Genomic DNA, 16,072 nt, shown 5'->3' with positions numbered 1-16,072 from the left:
TACCCTTTAGATAGTCTGCATAGAATGCCTGGGAAAGCACAATGCTTTTATGTTTAAGATCACTGCTTTTGATTGGATACCGTGCCATGATATTAGGTTATTGTGTTTACATTATTATTACTTTTACCAAGAACAAAACACCTTGCAATTGTGCAAATGGTGTTTGAGACTTCATGTGGAGTCTTTCCATATATCAATCCCAATATTTCATATTTTTGCATATGTTGCAATCATATTTAATACAGCTAGTGTAAGTGTGCTAAATACATGCTCATCACAGGCCTGGAAGTTATCAGAGACTGGGATTGGTATGCAGCCTTTTGAAAGGGTAAGGGAATGCAGATTTGGAGTTGGTGAGGCCTACTTTCTAGCCCCATTGCTGACAGATACTCCAGCATTCTTCTGTATTCTTTCATAGCCCGTCGATAGGCATCAGTTGCAGCATTGATGCTCGTCCTATCATGTTGGCAAATGTCCAGACCTACAGAAAGCCTATTATTGTCTCACTGCATCAGATAGCCTTCTCTCTCTATGTCCATATGCTTACATTATTGTGCCTACAACCATTCTGTTGCTGTATCTGCTCTAAAAGAGGCCTCTCTCCCAGAAAACAGGGGGCCTGAGTTCACAGTCTTTCTTGATCAGTAATTTGCCTCTCATTTTTTTCATACCTTCATTTGCAGTTCTGTTGTGATGATGGAGTGAATTTGAGACTTAGGTCCTTGAGATAAAGCAGAAAAAGCCCGGACTCTAGTGTGGGTTATTATTCCTTTCAGTGTTCTCAGTGTTCTGGTCTCTGTGCTGTTTTTGTATTATGTTAAATGCTCATTGGATAAAAACACGTTGCTTGAGGGTAAGGAACAATATAATAAGGAAAATGGGACATGATCTGGCATGCCTTCATTCTCATGCAAATGGCTAAATTTTCTTATACCCAAAACAGGATGCACTCAAAGTAGTGGCTGGGAATGGTCTCTGGCAATGCTGTCATCTCACCTGTATGCAGGATATTTAAGAGAAAAGAGTGGTTCTAGACAGCACTCTCTCTTCCCTATCTTTGAGGTGGTGTTCCTTCTTAACTCCAACTGTGGTCAAAATCATACAGGCATTAAGATCCCATATCTGCAGCACCTAAGCAGAATGTGACAGAAGGTGAATAAAAGCAAAAATGAAATAGCTTATCACTATAGATATCTGTTATTTTAAGCTTATACTTTTTGTTTTTAGACTAGATTTCTATCTAATTCTGTATCTAATTCTAATTCTGTTGATGTGTATTGTCCTAGAGTAAGTGAAGTGTTGTCTGTGTTCCAGGTGAATGTTTCATGATTTCACACAGTAAAATGAAGATTAAAGACGTTTGTGTCCATCAAAATGGAGGCAAACACTTTATTTAGTGTCTGATGAATTCTGTCCTTCATTTGGTATGTTAGTCGGCTCTCTGTTATTGATGTAAGATTGGTTGTCTTATCTTTTAAAGATAGCTATGCTTTTACTCCTCATTTCTCCCAGATTTTTAATAGCAGGTAATGCGTGCCCTGTGAGAAGTTCAACTGGTAGTTTCTAAGTTCACTGCTTTTTGGTTTTGGTAACTTCTAAGCTACTGCAACTACCAATCACGTGGTAATTGATACAGTATCTTCTAGTCTATGGCTAAATAATCTTCAGCCTTACTTCCATGGAAATAGTGATATGAAATGATTTCTCATTGACTTTGGTTTGATATTATTGCAAATCCATTTCCTTGATTTAATTTCCTCCTAACTCATACAGATGGCATCAAGCAAGAGGTTGGGCACATTAGCTCTTCAGGCATTTGTTTTTTCAAGTATTTGCTTTGGGGCTGACCCCTGCAGAGCTGTCATTTAAGCACACTGCAATACACTTCTCTAAACAGTGGTTCCCTTCTGTTCCTGTTGGTCAAATAGATCCGCTCTCTTTCTTTCACGGCTGCTGCTTGGTAGCTTTGAAGCATTTCTTTCTAGTTGTTTTATGTCTACAGCTAATTACTTTTCCCACAGGCCTCCTAATTTCAATCTTCTATTTCACCAGAAATCTAAGTGCTTACCAGTTGGCTTTATTTGAGTCTCTTTATTGAAGACTGAATTTTTGTTTTTGCCTTAAACCATGCTTTAGATTTAACAGCTGGAGTTGGATGTTAACTTATATGTAGAGGTACAGCACATGAGCGGGGATTATTTTTAACAAAAGAAGGAGGGAAGGACGGTTTTGAGGTTTGATAGAAGAAAATCAACTTCAGAGATTTAAGGGCTCATTTGCAGGTTACAATACATTATTAGCTGATCTTCTTGGGAAAATTCCCTACTGAGGTTTGTTAATGTTTTGGTGGAAGTGAGTAGGGAATGCTGAACAGAGCCCATTGATGTGGTTATTTTAATCCGTGTGCCTCTTAGCTTAATACAGAATGTTAAATTACTCTGCTGAATAATTAGGCATTTGTTAAAGAGAATAGATACTTACTAATGGATGATTTGCCATGTTTTGTCCTCTTCTCAGCAGACATGCTTACTCTTCTATTGCTTAGTGCAAGAAGTTCTCCGTATTCATTTCTCTATTCATCATCCAGTAGTGAACCTGAAATCTCATTGACTGGTTTCAGTGGTGTGTGTACAGGGATTTCTGACTCTACTCCTCTTTGTTTTTAATTTTTTTAAACTCAGTTTTCACAATATTTCTAGTTGCATTTTATGTACTACTTTGAATAGATGTTTTTTGGACTTGATCCTGGTGGGATTTGGAGTACTGTGTTTAGTTGTGTGCTCTCCAGTACAAAAATGGTCTGGAACTAGTGGAGGAAATCCAGTAAGGGACTGTGAAGATAATGAGGGCACTGGAGCATCTCTCATACGCGGGTAGGCTGGGAGAGCTGGGGCTGATCAGTCTAGGAAAGAGAAGGGTCAAAAGGGTTCTCACCCATATGTGCAAATACCTGAAGGGAGGGCACAAAGAAGATGGCACCAGACTCTTTTCATTGCCGCACAGCGGCAGGGTGAGTCAATGGGCACAATCTGAAACATGGGTGGTTACATATGAACATAAGGAAGGACCACTGTTTTGAGTGTGACAGCACTGGTAGTGTTCTCCTGGGGAGACTGTGGAGTAGTCTTCCATTTTGGAGACGTTCAGAGGCTATCTGCCATAGTTCAAGACATGGTTGTAGGTGGCTTGGCTCTAGCACTTACAGCACTGGGTGCCTGGAGGCCCCTGCCAGCCTCAGCCATCCTGCAGTTCTGTGCCATAGTGTGTGTTAGCAGTCAAATTCACCTGACACAGACAAACAGGAGAAAAAAGAGAAAAAAAAAAAAGCTGATGCCAATTTCTCGTGGATGTACATGACTGCATCGTTTAGCATCTGCATTTCACAGTAACATAAAGTCACACTGCAGCAGTTATTTTAATAAAATACCGGTTGCTAAAATATCATTTTCTAAAATGAACATAAGAGCTGTGCTGTATTGTAACTAACAGCACATAAAAGCCTTTCAGAATTAAGTCATAAGTATTTCTTATTACAGGAAAAACACTATTTCTTGCTGGCAGTAGTGACAGCAGAAGCAGGAGTTGTTAGTTAAATAGGATATGAAAGAGTCAAAAAAGGAAACAACAAAAATAAGTCTGAGGGTCTTGGATGTTGTAGCTATGGGTGGTTAAATGTAAAGCATTATCTGAGAAATAATATATTCAGCAAATGACATAAGTAATTGAATTGTACAAGGATAAAGTGTTCAGTTTCAGAAGGGCTGAATTCCACATCCATTAAGTGTAGTAGCCAGACTCTCACGGGCTTTAGATGAAACCTCAAATAAAACAGTTTGGTTAGTGCTGTTTGACCAGGGTAGCAGCAAGTCTGCACCAGCTTAGCCTCACGTTCTGTTTTTAGCGTACTCCAACTGGCCATAATGCAGTCACCAGCATGCTGCATTCTTTCAGACTAATGAAATTCTTGTATGCCAGTTTTAATTAATAAAAAAAGCTGCTTGCAGATATTTTTCGTATCAATGGATGTTTGGATCTCTTTATTTAACTCATTTGATACAAATTTCTATCACCTTGCAAACTAGTGCTCTCCATGATGACCTGACGAAGGTAAACCATTTAAATGTGATGTCATGGGAAGTTTCTTCTCATAAATGTGGCTGGACAACATGCATACATAGCTGCAAATGCAATCTGCTGGCAGAACTAGGAGCAAGTGCTGCAAGTTAGAAAGCTTACTGGCTACGTATCTGTGACAAGTATAAGAGGAGAGTTGGGGGGGAAGCAGTCGCTGATAATGCTTGTAGAAAGGTTGTGGTGATACATGACTGAACTTGATCGCTGTCCTCCTGATTTGTCAGGCACTTCCCTGGAATCAGTGTCATAAAGCAGCCTAGCATGTTTCTGTCTCTTTTAGTCTGATTGACTACTTGTGTAGTAAGATAATATGCCATCTTGTGCATTTATACTCAAGTAGTTGTGGTGGTTCTCCACGCTGAGTGAAGGGAGTATCTCACCTCCCTCTTTGAACAACTGCACTCCAGCTGGCAAACACTACTTTAGCTTAACAATTCTGGTAACTATTTGTAATAAGCTATTGCAGCTGCTTCAGCTCATTCTTTGCTTTTGTATATCAGATTTTGCATTTAGTATTTTCTTTTATGATTTCACGTTACTCTTCTTAGATTCCTCACAGCTTCACTCCAAATAGTAACAGCAAATTATACTAGCATTGCCAGAGTTGTATTATGTTTGTGCTAATAATGGAATATTTTTCCACAACTTCGGCTGCGTAAAATGAAATAAACAGAAATTCACTGTTCCTTGGTGGCTTTGTTTCTTCTCTGTAGGAGGCAGCAAGTCTCCTTTCATTTCAGCTTGCTGTCCTCAAAGTTTGTGCCATTCGGAGGCTAAGCTGTGGATGACAAACTGCAGAGCTGACAGGAAAACATGTGAGGTTGATATATAAAACAAGCTACGCTGCTTGTGCTTTGACTGTCATTGCTGCTTTCAGGAAAATAAATAACACTGCCTCAGTCTGTGCAACACTCAGTAAGAGTTTCTTCACCTTACTCTTATATATAAATGTGCAATCTAAGAGCTACAGTTTTCTAAAACAAATAATATAAGTATTTTAAAACAAATTTGTAGAAGAGAGAGGCTTATATTCTTTTTTCTTTTTTTTTCCCAGCCATTTTCAGCAATGCTAACAGAAAGGTGATAGTTCCTTTCATGAACTGTGAAAAATTCTGTAGATATTTCTCTGGTTTAACAACCAAATGAAAACATTCTCTATTCCCCACTTGCTCTGCAAATTTTGCTGCAAGCACCAACAGCTTTACACCAAGAAGACCCAAAGGAATTTTCTATCAAAGCCAAAGTGTGCACCACAAGAGCAGGTGAAAATGTGATGGAGAGAGGTGTGATGTTTCTGTTTGCTGTAAGCTTAACCCATGCCATCCTTCCTCTAAAATACAATATTCTGTTTTATTTCCTAAATCCATTGAATTTAGTTGTTCAACTTTGTTCTTGTGAGAAATGTATTATTTGGCATTCACGTACATAGTGGTACGCTAATACATGTAAGATTTGTTTTTTCTCAGAACTCATCCTGTGTGTTAACATACTCTAAAACTTGCTTGTGAGGAATGTTTAAAACATCCTTATTTCATTATCTCGTTTATTAGGTTGTAGTTGGCAACCAATTAGTATAGATATTTGAAATTGCAGATCAAAGAAACTAAATTACTGTACAATAACATAATCATGGACAAACTTTTGTTCAGTAGTTCATCTTATATTAACTGCTACTTCACTTTTTGTTGGTACTCAACCCTGAAGATTTTCAGTGCTTTATTTAACAACATTGCTTATTATTATGAGATTCAATGAAGTATCTACCACCTCTGGAATAACATTCCCAAAAGATGTGGAATGAAAATCCTCCTAGAACAAGAAATAATGTACTTAAGACACCAAGGGTCAATTCACTGGAGAAGAATGCTGTAAGGCATTAGACATACTTTTCATTTATGCCTTTCCTTCGAGGTAGTCCCCTGTGCTAGCAGATGTTCAAACTGCTAAGTGTACAGCTCCTGCTAAAAATGATTCAAGAAAGTAGTAACCCAAACCAAGAACAAGGTTCTTGTTAGGCTCTTTGAGGCTGCAAGGAAACTATAGTAGAAATTCTGCAAGGGTGGAACTCAGTGGCATTTTTTTTTAAGTGTCCTTGTTCTGCTCTCATATACATGAGGAGGGGTAGGGTCTGCATAATGGTATTCAATTTAGTGCTTTAAATACCTCTTCTGAATCATTTACCTGGACAAATTCTCTGAGAAGCAGAAACATCTCGTAAGATTTCAGAAGTGAAAATAAACTGCCCTATAACTAAGTTTGGTAGTATAGTTCCAGTATTCTATTCTTACCATAGAATCATAGAATGGCCTGTGTTGAAAAGGACCACAATCCTCATCTAGTTTCAACCCCCCTGCTATGTGCAGGGTCACCAACCAGCAGACCAGGCTGCCCAGAGCCACATCCAGCCTGGCCTTGAATGCCTACAGGGTACACATCCACAGCCTCCTTGGGCAACCTGTTCCAGTGTGTCACCACCCTCTGAGTGAAAAACTTCCTCCTAATATCTAACCTGAACTTCCCCTGTCTTAGTTTAATACCATTCCCTCTTGCCTTATCACTATCCACCCTCATAAACAACCGTTCTCTCTCCTGTTTATAGGCTCCTTAAAACTACTGGAAGGCCTCAAAATGGTCTTTTCAGAGCCTTTCCTCAACGTTTTCTCACAGGAGAGGTGCTCCAGTTCTCTGATCATCTGAGTGCCCTCCTCTGGACCCCCTCTAAGAGCTCCACATCCTTCCTGTAGCTGAGTAGAGGGGGACAATCACCTCCCTGTCCCTGCTGGCCGCCCCTTTTTTAATGCAGCCCAGAACGCAGTTGGTCCTCTGGACTGCAGGTGCACACTGCTGGCTCATGTCCAGCTTCTTGTCTACTGGAACCAGTTACGATTTTCTTTCACTGAAGGAGGGACTTTATGTGTAGGTCTATGTCATTTTACAGGTACAACCTGCCCTTGGAGGAAAAGAAGTGCCACTTTGAAGAAGTTCAAATACACAGTTTTTGTGTGTTTGTATTCTGGATGAGGCTGTTGCCCCAGGAAGCTCTAAGAAACTTGGAGTTTACTGTCACTGCTTCCTGGAATCTTCCAAACTACAACCTCTCCATCACAAAGAGAGCAGGAGGCAGTGTTACCCTTGCTATGGATGTAGGTTGGGTTCACCAGTCTTGCTTTGCTCAGTCTCAAACATGAGAACACATTTATTGCACATCTGTATTTACCTCTGTATTTCTGAAGTGTTTTTAAGGGAGATCTCTTTATGAATTCATTTAAGAATATATGGCAAGCATACCCAGTGAGGGATAGACAACTGTGTGGGAGAAGTGCTAATATATTTGGTTGGAGCCAGCCAGCATTGTTTGCTTTTTGTAGTTCAGAGTCTGAAAAAAGAGCTATGTGTCTGTAAGTTTGTCAGCATCTCCCAATTATGTTTGCTGATCTAATTGAGAATATTAAGATATTGGCTTTTCTTTGCCTATGATTATAAATAGATAATAAATTACAGAATTGAATTGCACAACTGAACACCTGTACTTTTTAAATCTATAAGCTCTTGACTAGTTAAATGGTTACACAATTCAACATATGAATAAAATACCTGAGCAATCCTTAGGGAAAAACTACCTAAATAGAATGACAAGCTATTGACCAGTTGTTTGGGAAACCCTGTGTAATCCATTTACGAAACATTAGTAAATTTAAAAAATAAGTTGTGTTTTACTGTGGCATGGCATTATTCTGAATACACCTGCAGAAAAATAACTGTTTTTAAAATAGTGCCTTTTGTTTGGGTAAATTATTGGGTAAAGATTATAACATTTGTGGTTATGACTCGATTTCACTGTTTGAGTCTGGTGGCCTAACGTGACACATGGATCCGATATTCGTACACGAAGTGATGTTTATCTATGACAGTTTTTTGCAATTCATGCTTCACTGGACATTGATGTAGTTTCACATTTCAGCCAGCTCAAACTTTGTCCCATGACTGTGATTTGTTACATGCTTTAAATAATGGATAGCAAATATGCCAGGACCACATCAGGCAAGAAATGTTTTAACATTAACAAGCCATAAAGCAATGCAGTTGCAGTAGTAAAGTGTGCATAGCAAGCACCTTCTTTAAAACAAAAATCCACTTGATAGGACACTTGTGAAAAGAAGGAAGGATAGATCAGACACAGACAGTGTGCTGTAACTTCAGCAGCTCAATTAATATTTATACCGCTGAACATAAGAACCTGTTACAGGAGTTAAACAATATTTTTGTGTATTAAATTCTATTTATGTGAAAGTAAAGACATTTTGTTTAAGGAAATCGATGATTTTTTTTTATTTTTTATTTTTTTTTCTCCCCCTGGAATAGATCTGAATATTTTTTTCCCCAAAATACAGTTATACAGAGATTAGTTACAATAAAATGTAAGCAATGTAATACAAGTATCAACTGTGCACTGGTGGACAGCTTCAGGTGCATTTCAAGACTACAATTCAGCAGTAAGAATAATCTGGGAAAACTCAACACCCAGCACATTTGACAGCAGAATGTGAATTCTGTATTAAGCAACGTTTTCTCCCCCGTGTGTTATGATGGACTTTTTAATTGCAGTTTTTTGTCTTAGATGAACATTTAATACAGGAAGTTTAAGTTATGCATAGATTTATTTAGGCATATATAATTCTTATAAAGAAAGGCATAATCATGGAGCACTGTAGACTCTACCAGACTATAATACTTTATGATTAGTGCTCTATGGTATTTCAGTCCTACTTTTCTTATTTTCTTAATGATGCTGAAAAGAAGAAACCGGCTGCGTCATTTTATGAAATAGAAAACAAAAGTCCATTTTGCAGAAACAGAAATCACAATCAGAAATGCGTGAGCTCCAGATCCTGGTGGTTGCTCAATTTCTCTGTTGAAGTTGGTTTGATTTGCACAGTGATCGTCAGAGCAGAGGGGCAGTCTGACAGAATGGCATCTGACAGGGAAGTGCATGTGGTGCCAAGGTGTGTTACTGAATTCCTCCTTGTGGAAAATAAATGGCACCCATTGACATTCACTGATGCTTGCTGAATGTTTCTGGAGACCAAATAGTGAATGTGAGCACAGTGAGGGGTGGGTGGTGAATTTCAGTGGTGGTGACAGCAACAGTGGGTCATCTCTACTGGTGCAGATTGTTACAAGCGTGGCTTGCAGGCTCTTGTTCACTTCTGATTAAAATGCTTAGTTAATGGTGGTGACTGTGTTGAAAAATATTGCTTTGTAGCTGAGAATTTGCTCTATCAAATAGTGCTGTTGTGTTCCTCTTATCTGTTGTAGTTTCTTTGGAAAAATAGAAGGCATTACTTTTGGAATGACCTGTATAAGTCCCTGAACAGTCATACCACAGGTATTATTACTGTAATGATCTCTTACGAATAAATCAATAGTGTTACATGAATTACAGACTCCCAGCAGGGGTAGGGTTTCAGAGAATCACAGGCCTTAAGACCAGAGGGGATCGTTAGATTGTGTAACCTGACCTTCTCTATAGCATGTCATATAATTTCATCCATTTACTCTGTACAGAGTCCAATAACTTATGTTTGGCTAACATCTCTTCTGTATTTGTCTTCATATTGAGTTTCTTGGCCAAAAATCCATTACCATTTTTGTCATGTCTGCCATCATCTGCAAGAACTTCTGTGGAGTTTTTAAAATGTATTATAAAGCAATCACTGAGAATGGGGTGCTGAGTTCCTTTACTTGGAAAGTGATTATTGTAGAGCCAGTAGATCAGTGTTGCACGATCAGTAATGTTTCTGTTGGGCTTGGGCTCCTTTTCGGTGAAAGTTGTACCAACAATGTAATACTACCTTCCTTAGTTTCTAATTTATAGTTGTGTTCCTTTTTTGTTTCCCTGAGGCAATCTTAACAGATTTTTAAGCAACTGGTTTATTTATAATTTATTTAAATTAAAAAACAACAACAACAACAAAAAGCAACAAGGATTTTGCTATTTTTAGAAGAAATATGCTAAAATGCATCTTAACAACTAAATTTTCCTCCCAATCTCTTGTCAGTCTGTATAGCTCATAAGAACGTCTGAGATGTTCCTGCTAGTGTTTCAGTGCAGGTTGGAGACTGATCTTTAAACAGGAGAGTGAGGTTTGAAACAGTACATACATTGGAGCTGTGTGGCTGTTGCTCCCAAGGACACTGCAAGTCCTTCTTGGCATCCTGGATGTACGCTGGCATGCTGAAATCCCATTTGTTGTATTTAAATTCTCTGGTTTAAGTACTCCCACTGTCTGTGGTCAGAAGTGTTTTGAAGAGATTTTTAAAGACGCGTCTTGGCTTTACCTCTTGGGTTATTCTCCGTGATTCTTTAAGGGAAGTTATTAGGTTAAGCAAAACAACACTAACCTCACTCAGACTATGGAAGTTTTTATCTCCATGGATAAGCAATTACTTCTATGATTGTGTTTTGTTACTTATTAAAAGGTGATTATACCTTCTTGGCAAACACAGTGATTTCAAATATTTTAATAAATTTGCAGTACAAAGTATCTGAACTACACAGATTTTCTAATGAGCAGCAAAAATGAGAGAGATTTTATTGGGTTGTGTAACTGCCACTTGCTGATTACTTTTAATTGGTGAAATAATAAATTGCTGATTTATCTCTTTAAGCTTTTGACCTACTAACTGCACAGTTTTTTATGAAGCATCTCCTCTGTGTGTAGCTGGAGGCTTTCTCTCTGGTTTCTTTCACAAACATAAATTACTCTCTGCTATTAGTTAATACACTTTTCTAGCAGTGTTCTAATGATTCTCTAGTAATGTTTTCCTGCGTCTTTCAGCTTTTTTGGTGTGACATTTCAAACAAAACTGTATTTTTCCAACCAAATTCTAAACACTTTTTTTACCTGCTCCAAACAGAAGCACTATTTCTGCTCTGTCTGTGGTAGGAAGTTCAGCACAGCCTCTGTCCTGTTTTTCCCCCTCAGAGCCCAGCCTTTGCCAAGCACAAACCAGCTTGTCATAAAACAAACCAACCAACCAACAAACAAAAAAACAGAACTCTCTGGACCATCTTTCATGGGATTAGTACTACTTAGAGTGGTACCAGCTTACAGCATAGTGGTGCCATTGTCTTGCAGGTACTGTTTGAACTTAAGAAAGTTCTCCATCTGAGTGTAGGCTGTGGCATTCCATCTCTTGCTGTGTAAGTGCAGAGTGTCTAAATACACATGTACAGTCTCACACATCTGAGGGCAGTTGTCTCCAACAGCCTGAGAAACTCAACTATTGGTACTCCTTAGCTTGAAGTTTATGTTAATGAAATATTTCACAGTGAAGAGTCAGTGACCTACTGAGTCATTGCTACAAAGAATTTTTCGCTTCTCAAATTGTTGTGATATTAAGGTAAATTTTTCTTTTTATTTTTCTTTCAGAATAGGCAATTGTTATTCCTAAAGCATTTCACACGTCAAATTGGATTTATTTTTCAAATTCTGGTCATCTTTTTTTTTTTTTTTTTTTTTCTTTAAATCACATCAGTACTTGGAAATTTGAAGTTGCTTCATTTTTCCTTTAAAAGGAAGGGAAATGAGTTACATGTTAGTTTCCTCAATTACCATACGTCTGTGGTTCTTTGACATTTATACTTGGGATTTTTGAAGGCAGGGAACCTAATGAGGCATTTTTAATTTTTATTTGTAATTATTGGTGAAATCACACTCAGTGCTCACATATGGTTTTATTTTGTTTTAAAGGCTTCCACCCTTCTTTTCTGACTGCCTCCTCATTGCTGTATGATTTTGGAAATAAAATGAGCTTTAAATGTGTGCTTCTGTCCTTTAAAACTTGATTGCTGTGGTTCTTGACTTTCAAGCAAGTTAGCTTGTGTTTAAAACAAAGTTTCACAGAGGTGGCTTTACACGTTCTTTCCTAACAAGGAAAAACCATACCTGACGCAGTCAAAAAAGATTTCTGTAGGCTCGGAAAAATGGATTTTTATCTGGGAAAGTGGATGAGAAACCTTTTGAGAAGTTTGAAAATCCTTGAAGGCATTATTTCAGTCAGGTAAAATGTTGTTCTCTCTTCATCCAGTGCATTAATACAAGTGCTGCAGAAGTTTTGTGCACAGAGGGATTATAACTGGAGCTCAAGTGTCCTACCACCAAAGCACTGGCATCTGCTTTGTAGTCAAGTGTTGCAGGCCAATTTAATTTAAGTTATTTATCAGTTCACTTATTTACCAGTCCTTTGAGAGCATTCTAAGATTTCCCCGTAGAAGTGGTTATTCTGAGGGAAGTAATACATCAATTTGTAATCCATGTAGACATTAGTGTGCTGATGGTTTCTCATTAAAAGAGAAAAAATTAGTACAAAAATGAAGTAATAGCTAAAAATTAATGAAACCATGCCATTAACTCTTTTAGTGGTAAGAAATAAGAAGAGCAGAAGGTAATAGCTTAATAGATAAGAATAGATATTTCCTTAATACTTATTTAAAGACTCAAGTGAAATTTCTAATTTTTACTCAAGTAACTGTTCAATGCACGTTTCTGGTGCATTTGATTAAATGTGAAAGTGTTTTTGTTATTTTTTTTAGCTACCCATTCTTTATGGATATTTTTTACATAAAAATAGGTTGACTGCTTCATCAACACTCATCACTGCTGATTGGTTATTCCCTACATGGCCAAAATCAGCCCTTGAGTGAGCAATTTGGTTTCTTCCAAAGGAGAGAGAGCTCACTGATTATAGGTGCTGTAGAGAAGCTGGTAAGCTGCCCTCTTTCCAGCTGCGTGTAATGTTTGAGATGGAAATGAAAACATCTTGGACAGTGAGGCTCCTAAGGGAAGTTTTACTGTCTACTATCTAAGTATGTATAATAATGAGAAAGAAGGTTGTACTTGTGCTAGATGCTTAATCTGAATGCCTTAGAGCACAGAAAATGTCACAAATATATTATTTTCAAACAATGAACAATCAGATGTTAGGTAATTAGAATGCCTTAAGTAATGAAATAAAAAAAATATATATTAAAAACATGGGATTATTAAAAGTTTAAAAAAGTGGCGAACTTATCAGCTTTACCTCCAGTTTTTCAAGTTGCAGCAGCCAAGTTATCTCTATGCTGAATATCAATCAATTTTACCTTTTAAAGATAAGATAATTTCTTTAGAGACTATGTTTTAATTGTCACTGATGTTTCATGCAAGGAACATCACAATATGCTTTCCATTAAAATGCTCCCTACTCAGTTCTGTCCGATGTGGTTGTCGTTATGCAGTTAACAGTTGTTCGTTCCAGTGATACCAGACTCCACATTTTCTCTTGAAACAAGGATCCTGAAGAAGTGCAGGGTTATTTTCTGTATCCTAATGCAATTCTTTCATGTTGGCAATATTGAGTAATGCCCACTTAAGCTATGACGTTCTCAAAAATAGTTATTCAGGTAATATGCTTAAAAACATGAGATTCCTTCTGTCATTGCATTTGCAGTTGGAGTGCCAACCCTGGGAAACACAATCTCCCTATTTTTCGTAGTTTTGCTTACTATTTGCCTTTTAAAAAAAAAAAAAAAAAAAAAAAAAAAAAGGAAAAAAGAAAAAAAGTTAGTTTTTTAGTAACACTGCAATGAAGTACGTAGATAAAAACGGTGTTCCTGCATTATGAAAGGATGAGAATTATAATAGAAGAATGTTTGTCAGTAAGAATGCTTCAGAATTAGGGACTGTAGGTTCTGTTCAGCACTTGGGCACTGGTATGGCTGTTTGCATGTGCTGGCAAGCACTAAGGACTGTGCTGATACATACACCAGACCCAAGGAGTAAGATTTAAAGAGGACTCTGCAGGTATTTATCTAAAACATTTGTAAGGCAAAGGGGTGTGGAAGAGGCAGACATTTTCTTGACAGTTCAGAGAATCTTCAGTTTGGAAAATACAGCAGTATTTTGGGGGATTTTGGCCATTTCAAACCATACTTCATCTTCATTGAGCTAAGAAGTAAAGAAAGATAAGGCAGCTATAAGCGAACACTGCTGCAGGATGAGGAAGTGAAAACAGGAAAATAAAGCAAAAAGGCGAGAAGTTATTTCTTTGGGCTTACGGGTGACCTGACTGGAGGAAAATCTGAGGTGGGATCATACTGCAGTTAGTTTACATTTTGACCCAGCGGATTTCTGCACCGAGTGCAAAGACCACATCTCCACAAGGCTGTACATAAAGGCTTCTGTAACACTGGCACACAGTTACCCAAGGTTTCTCATTCACTCGCTGCCGTATGTTGCACTGTATCCCCTGCTCCTACTTCACAAACACAGCACAAAGTGCTGTGGCTGTATCTTCTAGCCATTCCTTCAATGAACAGATAGATAGTGATGTATCTAATGCTGAGACATTTGATGTGACTAGTGGACGTTTTAGTCACCACTCAAGTCCTTTATCTCCCTAGGATCCACAGTAACAAAATTATTTGATATGAGAACCTTTGATATTACAAGTTGTATTTAACATTTCAAGGCTCATTTGAATCAGCTCAGCTCACTGAACTGCTAAAGCATACAGAACAACACATCCTGCAGAGAGGAAAAACCTATAACACATTTCATAGCCTGAAGGTGTATTTTAAAAAATTGGGGGAAGTGATTTGCTGAAGATAAAGCCCCAGATTTTATTGGTGCCATTCATTTCAGAAGTTATCTAAAAAGCGCAGTTCTAGTGCATCTCACAGCAGAAGTGAAGGTGGATCAGGACCGAAAGATACCACTGAGATTTCCAGGACATACTGGGAACTTCTGAAAACAGAACTTCTGTGGTGACCCACAAATACCTGTAATGTGTGAGTCAATCAGAAGTCATATCGTTCCAAAAACTGCTGCATAACAAACTTGACTCCTTTTTCCCTGCTGTAATCCATTAAGATTGTAGAATGTTTATTTTTCAGTAGGGATGTGCAGACAATAGCATCTTCCCACTGTGCCTTGGCAGTATACTAATGGCTATTGCAAAACACTTACTGTAAGCATTCAGCCAGGATTCTGCCCACAGCAGAAAGAAATGAATAAATAAGCTTTCATCCAGTTGTGCTCCAATGTTAACACATTGTTTTGTAACCTCAGTACAAAGTAGAGAAAAAAAATCATTTCAGGTTTATGCGTTTTGTGGTACTTTGAAGAAGAAATCTTAAATAGAAGGTTTTAAGCCTTTAGAAAAGTGTATCTTTGTACTACTCCAAGTGCTTGTCTTCTGCGTCCAGTGCTAGAAAAACAGCACTTTCTGCAGGTCTGTCTTTCTAAATGTGTATATATATATATATATATATTTATATATATATTATATATATAAATATATGCTGATAATGAAGAACTGATCCTGAGGCTTTATTCAGGTTATATTCGCAGTGACCTAATGGGACAGATTTTGCCGAGGGGGCATTTCTGTTAACAGGCCTTAAGGATTAATCTTGCATTTAATTTCTAAGGCAGGAACTCTTTTTGACAAGACACTTCTATTTCTATTGGTGGCATAAAGTTTTTGCAAAGAAAAGGCATGATATAACGTGTGTATTTCCTTCACGTGCCGTTTCTTGGAGAGATAATACAAGTCAGGCATCCAAAAATCAGGAAGTTGAAAAACAACATTAAAAAAATATATAAATGTATTTTTTTTTCACCAAAAATATCAAATGATCTGAAATATAAGCTTTTATTCATAGGAAGAATAATCGCATACAACAAGAGTGGTGCCTCTTAGGAAGTGTGAATGAATACAGTGATATGTTGCCCAGTTACTGCTGGGAGAGGTCTGGTCCAAGCTGTCAAAAGCCAGAACAATTCTTTGTTCTTAGTTGAAGAACTGTGAATCACATCCTAAATTTATAACAACTGCATTAGAATTATTGTAAGAACAAAATATTTATTTTCCTGTATGTATGTTTTTATGTAAA

The 16,072-nt window shown here is 37.7% G+C and overlaps 1 protein-coding gene across 5 annotated transcripts in view; it reads left to right on the top strand.

The window, feature by feature from the left end:
• The window catches only part of TENM2 (teneurin transmembrane protein 2), a 1,003,091-nt gene that overhangs the window by 372,496 nt on the left and 614,523 nt on the right, over positions 1–16,072 (top strand). The gene's annotated exons all lie outside the window — the stretch shown is intronic.

The sequence above is a fragment of the Lagopus muta genome, chromosome 14 (genome assembly GCF_023343835.1).
Source record: "Lagopus muta isolate bLagMut1 chromosome 14, bLagMut1 primary, whole genome shotgun sequence".
NCBI lineage: Eukaryota > Metazoa > Chordata > Aves > Galliformes > Phasianidae > Lagopus > Lagopus muta.
Note: the sequence above shows the minus strand (reverse complement) of the source record. Positions and strands in the feature narration are given on the sequence as shown.